The sequence below is a fragment of the Pipistrellus kuhlii genome, unplaced genomic scaffold (genome assembly GCF_014108245.1).
Source record: "Pipistrellus kuhlii isolate mPipKuh1 unplaced genomic scaffold, mPipKuh1.p scaffold_m20_p_6, whole genome shotgun sequence".
In the NCBI taxonomy this organism is placed as follows: domain Eukaryota; kingdom Metazoa; phylum Chordata; class Mammalia; order Chiroptera; family Vespertilionidae; genus Pipistrellus; species Pipistrellus kuhlii.
The window spans coordinates 47,453,337-47,475,128 of NW_023425562.1; the positions used below are offsets into that span (position 1 = coordinate 47,453,337).

General features: G+C 41.6%; 1 long non-coding RNA gene across 1 annotated transcript in view; it reads right to left on the reverse strand.

Moving 5' to 3' along the window:
• The window catches only part of LOC123651489, a 158,337-nt gene that overhangs the window by 37,452 nt on the left and 99,093 nt on the right, over window positions 1–21,792 (reverse strand). The window lies entirely within an intron of this gene.

Sequence of the window (21,792 nt, forward strand, 5' to 3'; positions counted from 1 at the left end):
AGCTGAAGGCATTATACACCTTGTCCATTATAAATGCACAGACCCCTCTTTTGAAGGAACCCAAGAACCAGGCTGTCTCTGAAGGTGAAAAGGAAGCCTAATACTTTGACCTTCAGTTTGTTTTAGCATATTCATATGTTTCCTGTTTAAATAACCATTGGAAACAAGAATTAATCCATTTTCAGCCAGGCTGTTGTGTGCTCAGAGGCAAGCCACATGTTTCTTTAAAAAAAAAAAAAAAAAAAAAAAATATATATATATATATATATATATATATATATATATATATATATACATTTTTATTGATTTCAAAGAGGAAGGGAGAAGGAGAAAGAGAGATAGAAACATTGTTGAGAGAGAGAGAATTATTGGTCAACTGCCTCCTGCATGCCCCCCACTAGGGATTGAGCCCACAACCTCAGCATGTGACCTCCTGGTTCATAGGTTGACGCTCAACCACTGAGCCATGCCAGCCATGCACACGTATTTATCCTGCTCTTTGTGGTTAGCTTGTGGCTTCTTCCACTCCAGCTTTACCCTTGGCTTGGCCCTCTTAATACTGGTCAATAAGCACCAATGAAAGAAGCTGGAGATGAGAAATTGGTTTTCAAGAGCCTTTTACAACAAAGCACGTTGATCTTTTCCAAGTTGGTCATGCTTTCTTTCTCTCCTGAACTTCTTGCCATATTGGCTTTGGGGGAACTAATGTTCTGGTCTGTCTGCAGCCAGGGCCATGTGGTCTTCCTCGTGCTGCCAGCAATAGACTCATTAGAGGGCATGCTTAATAAATGCTTGAGGACCAAATGAGCTCCCTTTTGAAATACATCTGTCTGGTTGTGGACTGCCAGCGACACACATTATACAACTGTATGTTTCCAATGTATGTACCTACTCTAGACAATTTATACAAAAGTTTTAAAATGTGGGTCAAGAGGACATATTCTTTTCCTCATGTGGCATTTTATTATTTAAAAAATGTTTAGAAAAGTTCTGTTCTTGTGTACATGATGAATATTGAATTATGTATTTTGAATAATTATTATAGCTTTTTAAAGAGAAAGGATCATATGAATATTATAAAATTCCAAAAGGAGTAAGATCTTATGAGAACTGTCTGGGAATTACACATGCTGGGAAAACTCTTCTTGAACAAGAAGTCAGTGAACAAGCCTAGGGCAATGGTTACACCTTCAGGCTCCAGAGCCAGCAGACTTGACTTCAAAAGCTTACTCTGACACCCAGGAGCCATGTGACCTTGGGTAAATTACCAACCTCTCTGTGTGTCAGGCTCTCATCTGAAGAATCAGGGTAAAAACCTCGCAGGAATTGGGGGAAGAATAAGCAAGGATGTCAATGCCTTGGCCCAGCTCCTGGCTTGCATTAAGCAGTTAATACATGTGAGCTAAAATGGCTAGGGCAAGTTTTTAGTGTCTTTTCCTGTCCTCATACATGTCCCACTACAAAATGCATAGGGAAGCATGTACTTGGTGAGGCATTTTCCTATGGAAAATAGCAAAGATCAAGAAGCTCTTTGGTTCTCTTTATATTAAAACAGCATTATAAGCTTTCCTTGGGTCCTCTGATATGGACTCATTCTGCCTAGATTTAAAAATTAATCTATGACTTATCCTTTGCACATCTTTGTGAACCTTCTAAGGAAAGTCCTACTAGGCTAATTTCTATATTGCATATGGGTCATTGAAAGTCATATGACGTAAAGAAACTAAATTAGCCAGAAAGTAAACAGGCAGGCAGGAACCCTTGCCACAGGCGCCAGGCCAAGAGGTGAAAATGGATTGCTCAGTAATCACTAGAGGGGAAAATCCAGGCGTGGTGCTTCGAAGAGCAACTGCAGCAGCTGCACACGGGACTTTTCACACTGGGATTATAGCTACCTAGTACATTAAAACTAATTAGGATATTAAAAAAATCAAATCAGACTTGTACAAGAGTATAGGAGGGTGAACACAAGAAATCCAGAAAGACCCCCTCTGACATAACGTTTTCTAGGGTGGTTGTTATTTTAGACACAGCACTTCCCTCTCCAATCCCCATGAGTGCCCATCTTTTGCAAATATGGTTCTGTTGACATGTGTAGTCCCTTACTAACCAAGAGTAACTTCCAAGAATGGATGGGGAAGGCTGGGAAAGGTGGTATCTTTTGTTAGAAGCAGCTGGACTCATTAATTTAGTTCTGTTTTCTTTCATCAGTTTATTAAATAAAATGTATTGGTTATCAGGCACCATGCTGGGTAGATACAGGGGCTATAAAGTCACCCTTAATCTCATAATGCTTATGGTCTTATGGGGAGCGAGGAATAGACCTAACAACGGCCACAGAAGAAAGATCTTGGAATCCTCTGGGTTTCTACCTCCTGTTTCCTGACAGGAAATAAATACTTTATGAGTTCAGAGGTTGGAAGAGCCATTGTGGTCAAAAGTTCTCAGATGGAACTGAGACAAGAAAGATGCATGGAAGTTTCCAGAGATGGAGTTGGCAGCAGGCAGGGCAGGCAGGGAAAGTGGGTGGAACAAAGATGTGGAGGTGGAAGAGGGAAAAGCATGTTGGAGCCAGCAGCCAGATAAGCCCCCTTGGAGTAAAGTAAAAGTGACCAAGATATAGCGAGCTCTTTTGGGCCAGCAGCTTTTTAAACATTATTGGTAATCTTTGCCCTGATCTGGTAAGGAAGACATACTTATTCTCACTTTATAGTTGAAGGAACTGATGTTAAGGGTTGGCTAAAGCCTCTTTGACTTGAAAGCCCAGTTTCTACTTTTGCATACTGCTTGCATGCAGGTCCTAGGACAGAGAGCTGGAAATGTGTATGCGCCTGGGAAGTTTGAAAACATCATCCTTTGGCAGTGAGAATCACTGATATTACTGATAATGATGAGGTCATTTCATATTTATTGCATACCTACTATGTGTTGGGTATTATATTAGGCAAGTTATACACTGAGTGGCCAGATTATTATGACCTCTGAACGCATAATAATCTGGCCACTCAGTGTGTGTGTGTCTGTGTGTGTGTCTGTGTGTGTGTGTATGTGTGTGTGTGTTAGAGGCCTGGTGCATGAATTCATGCATGGATGGGGTCTGGCCATTCTGGCCAGGAGAAGGGGACATGGGCTGTTGGCCAGCCTGCCTGCTGGCCAAACTCTTGGTTGAGGGAACAATTTGCATATCAGCCTTTTATTATATAGGATATATACTGAGTGGCCAGATTATTATGTGTTCAGAGATCATATGTATAACTGAGCTCATTCAATCTCTCCTATATCCCTTTGATGATATAAGGACTGCCACTGTTTCAAGAATGAAAAACTGAGGCTGAGAGAGGTTAAGTAATTTGCCAAGCACACAGGTAGTGACTGCCATGTATTCCATTGGTATTCCAGGGTCCAGAGGAAGAGGGGATTAAATTTTCTCCCTTCATCATTGTGGTGCTACTGAGGAAGAGAGTGCATACTAGACTCTTTGAAAAAGCCATTTAGTCACAAGGATGGAGAGGTGGGGACAACAAGACAAAGACCAGAGTGATACATCTGAAAAGCAATGGACTTCTCTGGGGCTGGGAGAATGCTTGTAGAACTGGAGCCTCAGGATGGAGGGCCAGCCACCCACTGGGGACACTCAGGAGACAGCATCTTGCCTTCACTGTACCATTTAGTGCCAGTACTGCTGATGCTCAAGGTGGAAATAAGGCAGGGAACTTCTTTGCTCTACATTATACCTGAGGTCCAGGATTGGGCGAAGGTCGGTCTCCAGGACTGATTGTAGAGAAAGGTCATCTACCTCAACTGAGATACATGAGTTGGCTTGCCTATCAAAGAGACCACATTTAATTAAATTAAAAGGTTAGGTAAGCTAGTACAAAATATAAAGCACAGGAAGGATGCACTCTAAGCAATAAAACTCCCTCCTATCTTTGTCTCTGTAGATTCAGCCACTGTTGCCACTCAGAGATTCTCTATGCCTCCACAGCATATGAGTGTATGTTAATCTTTAAACATAAATTCTGAGACCAGCATGAAATGATGTCTTTATTTTAAGGTTTTTATCTATATCTTTACAAAAGACATTTGCATAATATTTTAACATTTCCAAAGTTTGCAACGATTAGGTTTTCTTAGAAGCTGAGAAATTTTGCACCTGTAGATGAATGCTTCCCTTAAAGCTCAGTGAAGCATTTCTGTGCGAAAGGAATACAAGAACTTCAAATAGCCTTTTCTTCACTGAATAAATAAAATATATCTGGAACACTATCTTAAGGCTTTTTTTTCCCCAGTAAAACCTATTTTTTTATTTGTTATTATTTTTTAATAAATATTTATTGTTCAGATTATTATTGATACAAATGTGATCCTCTTCCCCCCCTCAATTGCTCCCCTTCACCAGTTTCCCTCCCCACCCTCTCTCCTTTCCCCATCCCCCATTGTCCTTATCCATAGGTGAACAGTTTTTGTTCAGTCTCTTCCCGCACCCCCACTCCCCTTTTCCCTGAGAATCGTCAGTCCACTCCCCTTTCATACCTCTGATTCTATTATATTCACCAGTTAATATTGTTCATCAGATTTTTAAATTCCCTTGGTTTTTAGATTCACTTGTTGATAGCTATGTATTTGTTGAACATAATTTTTATCTATATCTTCTTCCTCTTCCTAAATAACCTCCTTCAGCAATTCATATAATTCTGGTTTGGTGGTGATGAACTCTTTTAGCTTTTTTTTATTTGTGAAGCTCTTTATCTGTCCTTTGATTCTGAGTGATAGCTTTGCTGGGTAGATTATTTTTGGCTGTAGGTTCTTGTTATTCATCACCTTGAATATTTCTTGCCATTCCAGTCTGGCCTGCATGGTTTCTGTTGAGAAATCAGCTGACAATCTTATGGGTGCTCCTTTATAGGTCACTACCTGCTTTTCTCTTGCTGCTTTTAATATTCTCTCTTTGTCTTTTGCTCTTGGAATTTTAATTATGATATGTCTTGGTGTGGTCCTCTTTGGATTCCTTTTGTTTGGGGTTCTGCGGGCTTCCTGGACTTGTAAGTCTATTTCTTTCCCCAGGTGGGGGAAGTTTTCTGTCACTATTTCTTCTAGTACTCTTTCTGTATCTTGCTCTCTCTCTTCTGGAATCCCCATAATTCTGATGTTGGTTCGCTTGAAATTGTCCCAGAGGTTTCTTACACTATCTTCAACTTTCTGGATTCTCTTATCTTCTCCCTTCTGCAGAGGAGTGTCCTCTGGCTCTTTGTGTTCTAAATCTTTGTCTTGATTCTTGCGATCTTCCAGTCTGTTTTTGGGACTTTGTATAATATTTTTTATTTCAGACAATGTTTTCTTCATTTCTCGTTGATCCCTTATTATTTCTAGTTGCTCCCTTTTCATATCCTCATAGGTCTCATTTATTTTATCGGCCTTTTTTAGGATATTGTTGAATAACCTTATAACTGTAGTTTTGAACTCAATGTCCAATCTTTTCTTTTCCTCCATCTCCTTCCTTTGTGTCCTTCTTCTTGTCTGCATTTTAGTTGTTTCCCTGATTTGATGGAATAGCTTTGTGTGCTAGGTGTTCTGGTAGAGCCCAGTAGCACAGCCTTCCCAGTTACCTGCGGTGGACAGTCTTGGTGTAGCCCTTTGTGGGCTGTGTGTGCAGTCTTGTTGTTAAGCCTTGCTTATTGTTGGTATCACTGGGAAGCATTGATCTCCAAGCCAATTGGCTGTGAGGATCAGCAGTGTCTCAGCTAGGAGGGTTTCCGTACTCTGCTTGAATAGGGCGGGGTCTCAGGGTGGTGCAGACAATCTTTGGTTCCCTGTCAGTCTCGCCTTAGAAAAGTCCTGTTCGTGGAGAGTTTTGGAAGATTGGTTGCAGGCGCGCATGCACCTCTTTGGTAAAGGCGCAGACAAGCTTTGGATTCCTGCAAGTCCCTCCTTAGAGAAAGCCAGCCTCTGGGAGAGCTTCTGTGCTCAGCCACAGGTAGGGCGGAGTCTCCGGTTGGTGCAGACAAACTTTGTTTTCCCTTGGGCTCCTCCCCAAGTCCCGCAGTAATGGCCTCTGGCTTCACACACCTCCAAGAGATCTCTGCCCACTGCCTGACAGTCTGGCCTCTCCCTGTCTGGGGCCGTTTATCAGAGCAATAGGCTGATTCTGTTTTCCTCTCGGACAAGAAAGCCAGCCGCGTTAGCTGTTCGCCCTCTCCGCGCCAGGAGTAAGCCAGTAGCGAACTCAGCCCGGCCCGCCCTCTCTGCGTGCAGGGAGTAAGCCAGCAGCAATCTCGGTCCGGCCCTTCCTCTCCGCACCGGGATTAAGCCAGCGCCTTTTCGCACACACAGTTCTCCGTACCTTCACAGTTCCTGAGGTTCAGCGTGCCTTCTCTCTCCTTCCCAGATGGCAGAGCCTCCTCTCAGCCAGCCGTCTGGCGCTTCAGGGCAATGCCTCCCCTGCTTTTCAGTTCTAAATTCAAATTTGTTGTGGTAGGCTGCATTCGGGTGTCTACCCTATGCCGCCATCTTGGTTTCTCCCAAGGCTTTTTTTTTTTTTTTTTTTTTTTGAGGCCCAGTCCCTAGGAAATGGTTTGGAAGGAGCTATTATGTTCAATTTTATTAATCTCTTGGATCCTTACATGGAATTTCGACTTTTCAAATGTTTGCAGCAATTTTTCTAGAAGCTAAGGTATTATACTTGGATAAGCTACTTGAAAAATAATCTTACAGTTAAGTTTTAAGCTATTCTTATGACTATTGTGCCCCTTTATTGCACTGACTGTGGGTATAGGAAATCACCCACAGTTAGAGCAGGTGCAGTAACCTTGCCTAGGTACCATCAGGGGAGGTGTTTTAGCAAGAAATCTAATTTTAGCCCTCATCTTGAATTTTTGGGGAGTTATTTGTCCTTTGTGCTTCTAAAACTGTAATTGTCAACAACACATCTTTGAGAGCAGGGAAAAAAACAACTTTTTGTATATTACAACAGAAAATGGTAAAATCTCCATGTAATTTTAAGGGTTGCACTATCACCTGCTGATTTATAGAGGAGTGTTGCTTCCACAGAGGAAATGGTAGGAACTGTTGAAGGAGAGATTAACAAGAATTTCCTTCTTAGGCTCCTGACTCCACCACCCCCTGCCTCCCAATTATAAGCACAGATCCCTACCTGGAATTTCTTCTGTTCTGTTCATGGGGAATTCACATGAATAAGCATTCACTGGATTTCCCTGTATTGAAAAACCCACTCTCAATGTGTGGTGAAAGATTGAGTGACACCATGTCTTAGATCATAGACCTCCATGTTCTATATCAAGTCATCTATAATAATAAAAGCATAATATGCTAATTAGACCGAACTGCCGAACGACCTTCCAGACATTATTCTGGTGGGGGCCAAGGCAGAGGCAGTTAGGGGCATCAGGCAGGCTGGTGAGTGGTTAGGGGCAATCAGACGGACAGACAGAGGTGGTTAGGGGTGACCAGGCAGCCAGGCAGAGTGGTATGGAGCGATCAGGTGGGCAGGCAGGTGAGCAATTAGGAACCAGTGGTCCTGGATTGTGAAAGGGTTGTCCCAGATTATTCAAGGGTAAAGACTGGGCTGAGGGACTGCCCCCCACTTTATGATGAATTTCATGCATTGGGCCTCTAGTGTTCAAAATAATGCTATATGATAATGTTTTCATTGATTCCATAGGTATGGAAGAAAGACTCAGGGAGGGTAAGTAACTTGGACAAGTTCACAACATTAAAACAATTAATAATGACTGTCTTGGTGCCCCCATGCCAGAAGCTTAGGGTCTGCATATGGGGGCATGAAATATGCTTCTTTGAAGTGGATGTTTCTCATTTTAAAAGCCAAAGATGTGGCACCCACCTTGGCTTCTATATCCCTTTCTCCTCATGGTTAGCTTTTTACAAGGATGTTTGAACACAAGAAAGCGACTTTTCAGAGGATGAGAGGACTAATGTAAACTTGTGAAGAATCCTTTTTTGTCTGAGTTTCAGAATCCTACTTTGTTCTGTTTTATAGTTTTACATGCAAAAGTGCCTACTTCCTGTTGGAGGTGGTGTAAGATGAGGATGTCTGACTTTGGGTGTCTGTTCTTCTGTTTTGAGGAGGGCAGTTTTGAAGTAAGCCTTTCTTTTGGCGGAGGAGATTGGTGGAGAATATCTTAGGAGTTATAGGCAGATCAAGAATGTAATTAGCACTTTCTCCCTGATAGCAACTGAAGTAGGAGCCAGGCAGACTCAGAGGTGAGAGAAGGGTAACTGATCCTCCCCACGATATCTCTGATGCTAACACCAGTTATCTGATACCTGGCTTAATTTCTATGTAGAAGTTTGCCCATCTTTTTATTCTTGTTCTGAGTTGAAGCTGCTTATTAGAAAAAAAGAAACTCAACCATTACGTATGCTATTTCCTTAACAAAGAATTGTATTTCTTGTATTTTTACTGATGAAAAGCATTAAACAAAAGTAAGTAGAGAGCATGTTGAAATACTACTCTTCACGCCTATGATAATCTATGATTAAAGAAAGCTTCCCTATTGGAACTTTGTCACCACAAACCGGTACCACTGCTAACTTGGGGACAGGTGCTGCCTCAAGGGCAATCGGAATGTGGAAGATTGAAAGTGTTGCTGTTTTTCTTGGAGATTGGCATGATATATTATATATAGGTAGGCATGTCCAGATACCCTAAGTAGTCCCCCAGGTGTTAACTGAGTTCTACGGCTGGTTTTGGCAGATATCTTAGACAGTCCTCCATCTGCCAGAGAATTCAGCTTTTGTGATGCTGCAGTATCACCTGCATTCACAGGCATCTCTTGACCTCTCACTTGCTTTCCCCATTCTCTGTAACAATTAGGATTGATAAGTAAATAGGGACCTTATAACATTAAACTGATTTTTAAATATTTATAAGAGCATCCTTCAACTCTTTAGTTTTATGTTGAAGGATGTGTATTTGGCAATTTTAGGTAGGCTTTGCAAGACGATGGAAACAGCTTCTACCATAGGTCCTGTGCAAGGCCAGCTGTGAAAAAGCGAGAGCTGCATACAGCATTAGACCTTTAGGTAGGGCTGTGAACACTTATCAAAAGGCTCTCTCTGTGTAAGATCCATGTGGAAAGGGACGCTGGTTCCATGTAGGACTTTACAGTTGAAAATCACTATCTTTCTGGCCATCTTTGGGGGAAAAACTGACAACCATATAAATCTTACATTTTTATAGCACTTCAGTTTTTTTCAAAGTACTCTCACATCTATTATCCCATCTTGACCTCCCAAGGAAACTGAGAGTTGGGCACAGCAAGTATTTCTATCCTGATTTCACAGATAAGACACAAAGAGGTTAAATCACACAGCAGGGCAGGAGACTGAGGCTAAACATCTATGTCTGATGTTAAGACTGCTAGTCTGTCTCCTTAAAAAAAAATGACCCTTCTTTTTTATTCTCTGCAATCTCACTACTATTGCTAAAATTGCTTTATTTAAAGCAATGTTTATCAACTCTACCTGCACATTTAAATCATTTGGGTGATTAAAATGTAATGCCAGTGCTCAGGCCCCATCCCAGGCCAATTGCATTATGCATCTCTGTTCTCCTCCCACCCAGTATAAATAATTAACTTTTAAAATTTATTGATCTTTCTCTATTTCTCCCCTTCTCTGAGAGATGTAATCCAAATATTCTCAGGCATCAGCATGTCTTAAAGCTCCTCAGCTGAGTCTCATACACAATGAGGATCAAAACCATTGCTAGAAGCAGACCAATGGCCACCCTCATGTCAAATTTTTCTAGGCTACTCACCTGGGTCCATTGGACATTAATTCCATCTTTAAACTCACTCCTCTTTTGGTTTCTATGAGATGACATTCTCTTGGTTCCCTATTCTTTTATCACAGTGCCTTTCCTGTCTTATTTTCTTTGTCACTGCCTTTGTTTCATCTTCCTAATTTATATAACTTCAGCCTTGTTCTTTTCTCTAGTCACAAGGTACAGGGATATGTGGGTGGTTGTGTAAAGGGTCATTTATTTTGAAGGGCTTGGACATCAGAATGTAATCCATGCAAGAGCAGAGGCTTTAATCTGCCCACTGCTATAGCTGGAAGACCTAGGATAGTTCTAGAACCTATGATAGACACATGCTCAATAATTGGATGAATTATCACAGCTACTTGACCGAATCTCATGTCTGTGTATACAGTCCTGATCCACACTCCAGTCTTGGCCCTCTAATGCCACCTCTTGGGTGTGCCACCATCTTCTCAAACAGAACCTGTTCAAAACTGAACATAGCATCTTCTTTCATCCTACAGAATAGTTCTTTTAAATGCTTTCCTGCTTCTAATAGCCTCATATTTCCCTTCCTGTAAATCAGCTTTGAATTCTCTTTCTCTTTTATCCAAGCTTGTATCATGGTCTCCCCATTTGGCTGACACTGCCCAGCCCATGGCCTCTGGTGAGGAAGCCATAGTAGGCTGTGCTCTGGGCAGTGATGGACCAGGAGTGGGTCCACCCACCCACTGGCTGTTTGATCACAGAGAAATTCTCGTAGTTCCCTTGGAACATAGAGGGAGAATGTGGAGAGCACTGACTGACAGAACTGGAGAAACTACCAGAGTAACTTTGGGAGCCAACTTGCTTAGACACTGAATGGTTTTCTAGATTCAGTTCCAGGTCCTGTAAATTCCTTTACAGACTGTTTGGCAACACCCATCCATAATCAATTATATCAATGTTAGTACCAATATTTCTCCTTTGAAAATAATATATTTTCTCAATATTTTTCTTTTTTTCTTTTTGTGCCATTTAACCAAGGTCCTACCCAACTCATACCTGAACCAGATAATAACTTTCTAGCATTTCCCTAGCATGTTGGAGCTCACCTGGGTACTGTGCCTTCATCCACTAAATATTTAATGGGAACATACTGTGTGCCCAAGCAGTACTCCATGCTCTGATGATCCAGGGATGAATGATACAGATAAGGTCTTCAGCCCTTATGCTTGTGCACTAGACCCTGTCTGCTCCTGTCTTTTTGAGGGCATCGGTTCAGCACTTCTCTCCTGCATCATCAAATTGTTGCTCTCTGTTACTTCACTCCCAACAGCTTACCAACATATTTTTATTTCTTTCATCTTAAAAAAATTCTTCTTTTGATTCCCATTTTCTTCTTCAGCTATTACCCTATCTTTTTGTCTATTTTTATAGCAAAACTCCTCAAAAGAGTTGTCTATTCTTTTTTTAACTTTAGTGAGTAATAATCAACAATTATAATTAAGTGTATAATGTGAAGATTTGATATAGATATTTATTGTAGAGTGATTACCAAGATCAAGATAATTAATATATCTATAACCTCAAAGAGTTAACATGGTTAAGTCTTTTTTGTGTGTGTGGTGAGAATGCTTCAGATTACTTTTAGCAACTGTTATGTATACCATACCATGTAGTTAATATACAGTAGAGCTAGCAAAGAGATATGGTATACTTAAAAGAGTTGTCTATTCTTGATGTCTCCAACTCTCCCCAGAGTCCATTCTAGTCAGGCTTTTGTCTCTGCCTCCCACAGAACCTACTCCTTCCAGGGTCACTGATGATTTTCCTATTGCTAAATCTAATGGTCCATCTCCACTCCCAAGCTTACTAGACTATCGTTCAACACAGATGATTGGTCCCTTTTTGGAACATTTTGTCTCTAGATTCAGGGATTTCATACTCCTCTGAGTATTCTTCCTCCCTCACTGATTTATCCCTTCTCAAGTCTTTGCTGGATTCTCCTTATCTCCAGCATGAGTCCTGGATTCTCCTGAACACTCAACTTTGCTAATATGCTTTATTACCTTAAGTTTGGAGACACTGAGTACTTCTGGGAGTCTTATTTCGTCCTTTCCCACATGAGCAAAGGCATCTAGCCAGGATAGTCTGATCTGACACTGTCCCCGAGGGCACTGAATTTTGGGATGTGGTGTCAGATATCCCCCTCTTCTCACTGATGCTTGGAAATTGGGTTGCAACAGGAAGAACTCCCCTGAAGCAAAGGGGGTGTCTAAGTTGAAGAAGCTGTCAATGCTGCTGATCCTGAGACAGCCAAGTATGAATTCAGGAGGGACAACTGGAGGAGCCCTCACCTTGGGGACCAGAAGCAAGAACAGAGGATAGGGGAGGAGGTCGCCCTGGCTTTCTCTCACCGGGCTACAGGTACTCTCTGCGGAAGGGTGTCATATGTGCTGGGATAGGGTACACAAAGCCAAGAGATGGGACAAGGATTTTTATACTCAAATGCAAAAGAGCATGGAATAAGATACAAACAGAACATTCATCTTTAAGGTGAAAACAGATTTTTTTTTGCTACTGATCCTTTTATGCCTCTTCCCAGACCCTAGAGGATTCACTTTTCCTGTCTGCTTGTGGGAAGGGCTGTACTGGAACATCCGCCTGTGGGCCTGTTTAGTGTGACGGGTACAGAGAAAGGCCCCCAGGTCGGCCCAGTGAGTAAGCATGACATAAGCCGACTGGGCTCCCACACAGCACCTGGGCCAGGAGCAGAACCTGCCTGTCGCAGTCAGACTTCACTGGGCAATCTGATCCCCACCCAGGTGTGAGGTTTCAGTCTCATTTCTGTCTGCAAGCACTTCTTGCTTCTGGGTGTCACTTGCCCAGGAAGCTGGAACTAGGGAGAATTTTCCACTGTGTCAGAGCCAGGACCTTTTTTGGGGGAGGGGCGAGCCCTTTGGGGTTAGGCCTGGGCTGCTATTGGGGGTCTGAGCAGAAGGGCCTTTGCAGTGGTGCCAACTCACTGAGGTTAGAGTGTGAGGAACTGATGAACTCTGCTGAGTCCATTGTTTCATATGAGAATCCTGGAGGCAGGACGGTTGGCTGGTTCATGGAAGACACAGATGCAAAAGGACACATTTTTTTAAATTAAAAATTTACAAGTTTTTATTATGATAAGAACACTTAATATGAGATTTTAACAAAATTTTTAAGTGTACAAATATATTGATAGTATTGTCAACTATAGGCACAGTCTTGTACAATGGATCTCTGGAATTTATTTATCTTGCATAACTGAAATTTTATACTCATTGGTTAGTAAGTCCTCATTTTTCCTTCCCTCCAGCTCCCAACAACTACCATTTTATTCTTTGTTTTTATGAGTTTCACTATTTTAGAATAGTGTCTCACCTCGTTTAAATGAAATCATGCAGTATTTGTTCTTCTGCAATTGGCTAGTTTCACTCAGCCCTAATGTCCTCAAGGTTCATTCATGTTATCACATACTGCAGAATTTCCTTATTTTAAAAGATGAATACTATTTCACTGTGTATGTAATATATATATATATATATATATATATATATATATATATACACCACACTTTATTTATCCTTTCATTGGTAGACATTTTAGTTGTTCCCACATCTTGGCTATTGTGAATAGTGCTACAATGAATATGAAATAGCTAATGTCTTTTTGAGATACTGATTTTGATTCCTTTGGATATATACCCAGAAGGGGGATTGCTGGATCATACGGTAGTTTTATTTTTAGTTTTTGAGAAAAAACTAAAAATGCTGTTTTCCATAGTGGCTACATTATTTGCATTCCCCAGCATCAGTGTACAAGGGTTCTAATTTTTCCACATCCTGGATAGCACTTGTTTCCTTCCTCCCTTCCTTCTTTCCTTCCTTCCTCCCTCCCTCCCTCCCTCCCTCCCTCTCTTCCTCTCTCCCTCCCTCTCTCTCTTTCTTCCTTTTTAAATAATCATCCTAACAAATGTGCGATATCTCATTGTGGCTTTGATTTGCATTTCCCTGATGATTAGTGACATTAAACATCTTCTCAAAGAGCTGATGGCCATTTGTATATCTTCTTTGGAGAAATGCCTATGCAGGTCCTAAGCCCATTTTAAAAATCAAGTTATTAGTATATTTTCTTTGTCATTAAGTTGTAGGAGTTTTTTTTAATATATATTTTAAAAATTAACCTCTTTTCAGGTATATGGTTGCAAACGTTTTCTCCCATCCCATAGGTTGTCTTTTCACTCTGTTGTTTCCTCTGCTGCACAGAGCTTTTCAGTTCGATGTAGCCCCACTTGTCTATTTTTGCTTTTGTTGCCTGTGTTTTTGGTGTCACAACCAGGCCATATTTATCAAGACCAATGCCATGAAGATTTCCCCTGTGCTTTCTTCTAGTTTAATAGTTTCACTTATTAAATTTGTCTTTAATCACTTTGCGTTAATTTTTGTGTTTGATATAAGATAGGGTCCAATTGAATTCTTTTGCATGTGGAGGCCTGGATTTCTCAGTACCAGCTGTTGGAGAGACTATCCTTTCCATTGTGTATTCTTGCCACTGTTGTTGAAATAACATTTTGGCCTTTCATTCCTCCAATGCCTTTCATTTCAGGGAAATTAAAAGGTCTCTCTACTTCCACAAGGCCAGGCCTTTCTACAATGGTCAGAGATTTATTCTAACAAAATGGTCTTTGCCAGAGATTTATCCTAACAAAATAGTGAATCATAAAAAAATACAGAAAAATTTTATAGAAAATAGTAAAGTACAGAGATAAATCAAGAGATTTTATTTGTATACATTCAAAGTAATAATGTTTATTATTTTAAAAATCTTCTTGAGAAGATCATGCACTGGCATAAGGCTTCAGTGATGGATACAAATCAGTGGAAACAGCAGTGTGATGTCTGGGTGCTAGACTGTGGCTGGTTCTTATATTTTCTTTATAATTTTTCTGTATTTTTTCAATATTTCTACAATGAACATTCAACATAGTATTTGTATATTATTTATCTTTTAAAATAAAAATGTAAGGTCTTTCTGATGATACAATTACTAGTTAATGAAAGTTAATGCAATGTGTTTTACCATTTCTGGGTTCATTGAGTAGCCCACACCTTACATCTAATTTGACTTTTCTTTTTGCTAAAGAAACTCCTTTGTAGTAGTTTATACAGAAAGGGGGTGTTGGGTAGTTAAAAAATAATCTATTTTTGTGTCTTTAAAATGTCCTCATTTTGTTCTTTAATGATCACTTAGCAAAGTGTGTGGTTTTATTACATTTTTCTTCAGCACTTTGAGGATGTTGTTGTCTTCTGAGATCCATTGTTGTTACTGAAAAGATTAAAGTCAGTTCAACGAGCATATTTTTGTAGAAAATCTCCTCTCTCTCTTTGTATATCTATCCCTATCTCTTATTTTCTTTTAAAAAGACTTATAATATGAAATATTTCTTTCTTCCTTTCTGTCTTTCTACCTTTCTTACTTTCTTTCATCTTTATTTGAAAGTATTGCGTATGTTCCCCTCCCCCTCACTGTCCTTGTCTAGCCTGCTCCCACCCCCTACTCCATCTCTGAGATAATTTATACTGCTACTTTTATATTCTGCAGTTTTGTTATGTTGTGTCTAAGTGGGGTTTGTCTTGGTTTGTTCTGCTTGGCACTTGGTGTACGCTTTTAGCCTGAGGATTCACCCTTTCTCATCTATTCTTAGCCATTTCCTCTTTGAATATTGCCTTGGTGTCCGTTTTCTTCTAGAAGTCTGATTACTTGTATGTTTAAGTCTTTCAATCTGTCCTCTATGTTTAACAATTTTTTAAAAATTTTAAGTGAGTCAAAGTTTATATACAGAGACATGCATAGATCTTAAGTATACAATTTTACATTTATAAAATTGTATACTTAAGATCTATGCATTTATAAAATTGTATAATAAATGTATGCTCTTGTGCAACCATTGACCTCAATCAAGATTTAGAACATTTCTGTCACCAAGAACACTCCCTTATGCCTCCTTCCAGTCAATTCCTACCTCTCATGGGCAACTGTTCTGATTTTTCTCAGCATATATCAGTTTTTCTGTTCTTGGAACTTCTTATAAACGGAATCATGCAGAATACAGTTTTTGTGTCTGTTATCTTTCACTCAAAATATTTTTGGGATTCAACATGTTGCTCTATGAACCAGTAGCTCATTCCCTTTTTGGCAGAATAATATTCCAGTGTAGAAAAATACTAAAATTTGTTTAATCTATTTTCCCGAATCATCTGTAGCGATTGGGGCCTGTTCTATTGACTGTGTGTGTGTGTTTTAATATTAGCCTCATAAAATCATGAAAAAGGCAATTGAAATCCTTACTATGCCACCATTACTTCTTCTGTACTCTTTATCCCCTGTTAGTACCCAGCCTTCTCTTACCCAGCTCTTGAGCTTCTTCACTTTTCCCCTGTCACCTAGCTGGGAAGAAATAGGATTGCATAATTCCCTGTCACTAAACGTGGGGGGATGTGGTAGATAGAATAATGTTGCCTGCCTCCCCTCTTCCCCCATTGTCCATGTCCTAAAACCTAGAACCAGTGAGTCTGTCAACTTATGAGGCAAAAAGAACTTTGTAGAAATGATTAATATAAGGATTCTGAAATGGATTATTGGGGTTGGTTCACTGGAATTACAAGTGTCCTCATAAAAGGGAGGCAGGAGAGAAAAAGACAGAGAAGGACAGGTGACAGAGGAAGCAGGGTTAGAAAAGGCGATGCGAAGATGGAGGTAGAGAAAGAGACAGGGAAACAGAGATTGGCAGATGTTATGCGGTGACTTTCAAGTTGGAGGGAGATAGTCAGGAGTCAAGGAGAATGCTAGGAAACCAGTCCTTTCCTGGAGGCTCCAGAAAGTATACAGCCCTGCTGACAATTTGAGACTTCTGATCTCTGGGACTGTGAGAGAAGGTGCTTGTGCTGTTTCAAGTCATGTTTTTGGTAGTGTGTTATGGCAGCAATAGGCAACTAGTACAGAGCCTGAAGTCTTGACCTCACTAGAAATATTTGAAATATAAAATGGGCCCAAAGGAGAAGGGCATTACTTAGCACAAATGAATCACTCTGTTAGGGTGGGATTTCAGCCATGGAGGTGCTGCGTACCTCACCTATGAGGCCTGCTCCTCGGGTATTCTTCCTGTGTTGTAATGCCTGCGCTTCCTTCATCTGTGCATTGCCTTGGAGGAAGCCTCCTCCAGGAAGGCTTTTCCCATCATGCTATTGAGCTGGGAGGGTGTGAGGAGGGTGCTTATTAGAGTCAGGATAGATACTCTGAAGGGAGCAGGGTGTAAAAATAGGCGAGATTTTCAGCCTACAGGCTGGAAGCCTTATGAGGCCCTGACTCCTTGGAGGAGATGCTGATTGGTGGAAAAAGGCACCCACATCCCTGGTGTGGCCCAGTGAGGTCTTGCCCTTTAGTCCTACAGGCTTAGCAAGGTCATGTGGCAGCTCCTGTAACAAACTGTACAGAGGAACAAGTTGCAGAGCGAAACAAAGGTGATTTTGCTTCTGATTCTTCAGAGATAGCAATATGTCAGCAGCCTCCAGAGAGGCGGAAAGTAAATGAATCAGTGCTGGGAAGTGAAGGATACCGTCCGCACTGAATGGTGAAAAGGACTCCTGAACAGCATCTTCATTGATTTTTTTCTGTAATTGACACAGCATCTTGGTTTGCCTTCGGGCTTCAGAAGGAGAAAGCGGGGAGTCCCTGTACACAGCTTCCTTGGGTTAGAATTTAATAATAAAAAAAAAATGCCCCTGAATGAGCTTCTTCCCTCCATTCCTCTCTCTCTTTGTGTCTTCTCTCTGCTCTTTCACTCCTTCCTTCTTCCCTCATTTCTTTCTTACTCCCTCCCCTCCCAGCCCCTCCAGTGTTCAGTGTCTCATCCCCCCACCTCCTTTTGTGCAAATAAAAGCTTAGGCAGTACATAGCACCATATGGGTAACTTATTTTTGCTGGATTTGACATGAAGGCCCTTAAGAAAGAAAAAAAATATAGCAGGTTCCATCTTTCATGTTGGCTTAAATCTCATTCAGTCCGAAGTTCAATATTTTTTTTTATAGAGAATACACCCCTCGCAGTTGCCATATCTGAGAATTATCTTCAGGTGGATGCAGGGAGAAAACCTGGGCTCCCTTCAGGGGCTCCCAGAGGTCCACCTATAGGAGATGGAAGGATTACCTCCTCACCTGACTGGGAACCATGGCCACAAGGCAGAGCCTGGTCCCCAGCAGTGTTGCTGGTTATGGGTTGCTCAGCCAGGAAGAGCAGAGGTTAGCCAGAGAATTTTCAGGAGAGCCTGTTGACAGAGCAAGCCTGGTAGCCCAGGGGATGTGCTGGTTCTGACTGGCTTGACAAGGCCTGCTGAGAAAGGGCGCTCCTAAGGCAAAGGGAAGCGCCATCCACAGATTTACCAGTGGCGCTGGGACATCCCTGAGGAAAACAGAATTTGGTGCTGGGGAAGGCAGGTCATCTGATAATCTCTCTTGTGTCAGACATGCTTGCTCTAGTGTGCTCAGAGGGGTGGAAGAGCATTGAGACATTCTAGCATAAAGATGTGACATCAGATCAAAAGCTAGTCTTAGCACAGAAGAGATTCCAAACATACTTAACAAACTAAAACGAACTTGGTTTTAAGAGTTGGCTTCAAATGTGTCTTTGTGTACCATCCTCATTTATTCAACAAATATTTATAAAGTTTCTGCTATGTGCTAGATACTGTGTTTTATGTTGTGAATTTAATGGTCAGCAACAAATCAGATGAAATCCTTCTTTTACAAGAAAATATGAAACTATCAGTGTGGTAGGTGCTGTGGAGGAGAGGCGATGGGTTGCCAAAGGGAAACGGAGGGATACAGAGGGAGGTCAGAAAGGCTGCTGACATGTTGTTATCTCTGAGCAGGTGGTGACTCTGTGCTGGGAGCTGAAATCTGCAGGAAGAGTAGGAGTGAGTAAGGGGGAGGGAATGGGAGAGTGTCCAAGAAAACGGAGGAGGCTTGTTCAAAGGTCCTGTGACAAATGAAGAAACCCAACTGGTTGGGCAGAGCTGGTGGGGAGAATAGTGTGTGGAGAGAGAGAGAGAGAGAGAGAGAGAGAGAGAGAGAGAGAGAGAGAGAGAGAGAGAGAGAGAGGAGAGAAAATATCAGTAAAAGTCACTGGAGGGCCAAGAGTGGGAAGGGTAGGTCAGTTACAAGGCTCTTGCAGTAGTCCAGGCAATAGATGATATTGGCTGGGCTGGGATTAGGGTGGAGGGGGACAGAAGAGGATGGAGTCCACAGGCAGTTTTAAGAGAAAATAAGCTGTATTTGGTGATGAGTTGCTGAGAATGGTGAGTGAGAGGAAAGAGTTAATGGCTTCTAAGTTTTCAGACTGAGCAACTATATGGCTGGATGGTGGTGGTATCACTTGGAAATGGGGAGAACCATGGAGAAGGAGCAGGTTTGGGATGGACATGAATTTGGTATTAATCATGTTGAGTTTTAAGTGTCTTGAAAAATCACTGAGACGTCAGGTTAACTTCTCCATGTTATTCATAGCTCTCCTTGTTACTTACTGAGTGAGAGTTACTGTAATATATAATTTCATTCAGCTCCCATAATACATAGGTAGGTAGAGCAAGTATTGTCATTCGCACCTTTAGATGAGAAATCTGAAGCTCAGAATGGTTACGTTGCTTGCCTAAGGTCACACAGCTAGAGGTTGTACACTTGGGGTCAGTTTAATTCTTTTGACTCCTAGTGTGGGCCCTTTTCACCACACTGCTTCCTAGTTAAGGCATATCAATAGTTACGGACTTCTTGGTACTGTGACAGATTGCTAGAGGGTATTTTGATAAACGGGGGCTTCTGCCTACGTGGCCCCAGAATCTGGCTACAAATGAGATTGATACCACAGAACATCCTAAGTGCTGATCATGTCAGAATGCTATCATGAAATGCTTTTGCATGCAGCCATGGTTCCAGGGGTCAAATGTCACATTCAAGATTCAAAATTCAACCAAGATGACTAATATTTATCATTGACGCAGTTCCATGGTATCATGATCTCCATTTTATAGACAAGTAAGCCGAGGGACCTTAATATAAGTTTCTTGTCCAAGGTGGCGCTGCCAGAAAGTGGCTAAGCTGAGACTGAAACTCAGGGTGGTCTAATGATAAGTCTGTGCTTCTTGAGCGAAGCCTCATGGGATGAGGGACTGAACTGGGTCCTCATGGGATGAGGGGCTGAACCCAATTAGTGGTCCAAATCATGAAAACACTATTAGGGGGGAAAATAGCACCAAACATAATCCTAATGAGAGGGGTCTGTTGCTTTATGTTATTTTTCATTGAATACCAAAGGTCACCTTAGTGGATGTGTGGAATACTAATGCCCCTTTTTGCCTGATCTTATAAAAAATCAAGCTCCCAACAAAGCAATAAAACAATTCTTATGGAGCTGTCATAATAGGAGAAATTGGTTTATTCTACTCACTTTTTCTTTCTAGCAGTCTGCTTTTAATTTGGGAGGAAGATGTAATTTACCAAGGATGATTTGTAAATGGAAAAAATTTAGAAGTAGCTTAAGGAACCAAAGGCAGAACAGATATGGGACACCTCCTTTGAATGAGGGAAAGTTTTTCTAGTCTATCTACCTTACTCTTACAACTTCCTCTGTCCTTTCTTCTTATCTGAATGTGTCCCTGTGTCCCCCAAATATCCCTCCACCCAGACATGCTCAGTGCCTTACCTCAGTGGATTGCCACCTCAGCCACACATCAGAATTGCCTGCGGGGACTTTACAAATTACAGCATCCCAGACCAATTAATTCAGAACGTTAGCACTGGGGCTGGGTGATGCTCATGTCTCACCAGGGTTGAGAACCACTGCCAAGGCCATGGAATTATGCCCCAAAGCCTTTCTGGGATCTTTGGGAAGGGTTGATATAGGAGGTAGGCACAGGAAGAGTAGCTAGTAAAGGTGACCAAGGCAGAGATTCGGAGAGATAGAAGGGAGGTTGGCAATACTGATGATGGAGATAGAAGGCCATACCAAGCTGGTGTGTGGGGAGGTGGGTGGTGATATCTCAAGGAGAGAGGAAGTGAGTGAGAGAGACTGGGGAGGAGGGAATTGGTTCAACTTGGTGGCTCAGTTGGACTCATTTTACGGGTGTGGGGGTGGGGGTGGGGGTGGGGGGAGGGCGGGAATAGAAGCCTGACTAAAGTGAGGAGGGATCAGAGTTGAGAAAGCAGGAATAGGGAGAATATGTTTCTCTTTCAAGGCAGTTGGTGGCCAAAGCAAAGAATTCTAGAAGCAGTAGCCTGTTGTGGACAAGGTGAAGGAACAACTCTTTATTAAAGTGGGAACCTGAACATGTTTGTGTGGTGAAGCCGAGCACTAGCAAGGAGGGCAAAAGAGGTAAAAGTGATCAACGAAACTTCCATGTTCTTTCCAGTCTGGGACCTGATTTACTTTCAATCTTGTTACTTCTTCTTTTTTTTATTAATTAAATTACTATCTATGTATATATACCATTGCCCCCCCCCCATACATGCCCTCCCTCCCCAGAGTTTTGTGTCCATTGGTTGTACTTATATGCATGTATATAAGTCCTTCGGTTAATCTCTTATCTACCCCAGATCTTCCTACCCTCCCCGCTGTAATTTGACAGTCTGCTTGTTGCTTTACTGTCTCTATATCTATCTTTTGTTACTTCTTCATGCTTCAGTTTCCATGCCTATAAAACGGGGATAATGATAAGAACAGCTGCTTCAAAGGACCTTTGAGAGCAGACAGTGCTTGGTACATAGTGAGCACGACATGACCTGTTCTTGCTATCATCATCTCTCTCTTTGCCTCTCTACCCTGCTCTTTCTCCATCTACCTCCTCTCCAACTCCCACCACATTCTTCTCCCTGCACTATGTATCTTCCCCCCTCTCTCTTTCCCAGGCCACAGCCACCTGAGAGCATGGCATAGAAGGCTGCTGTCAC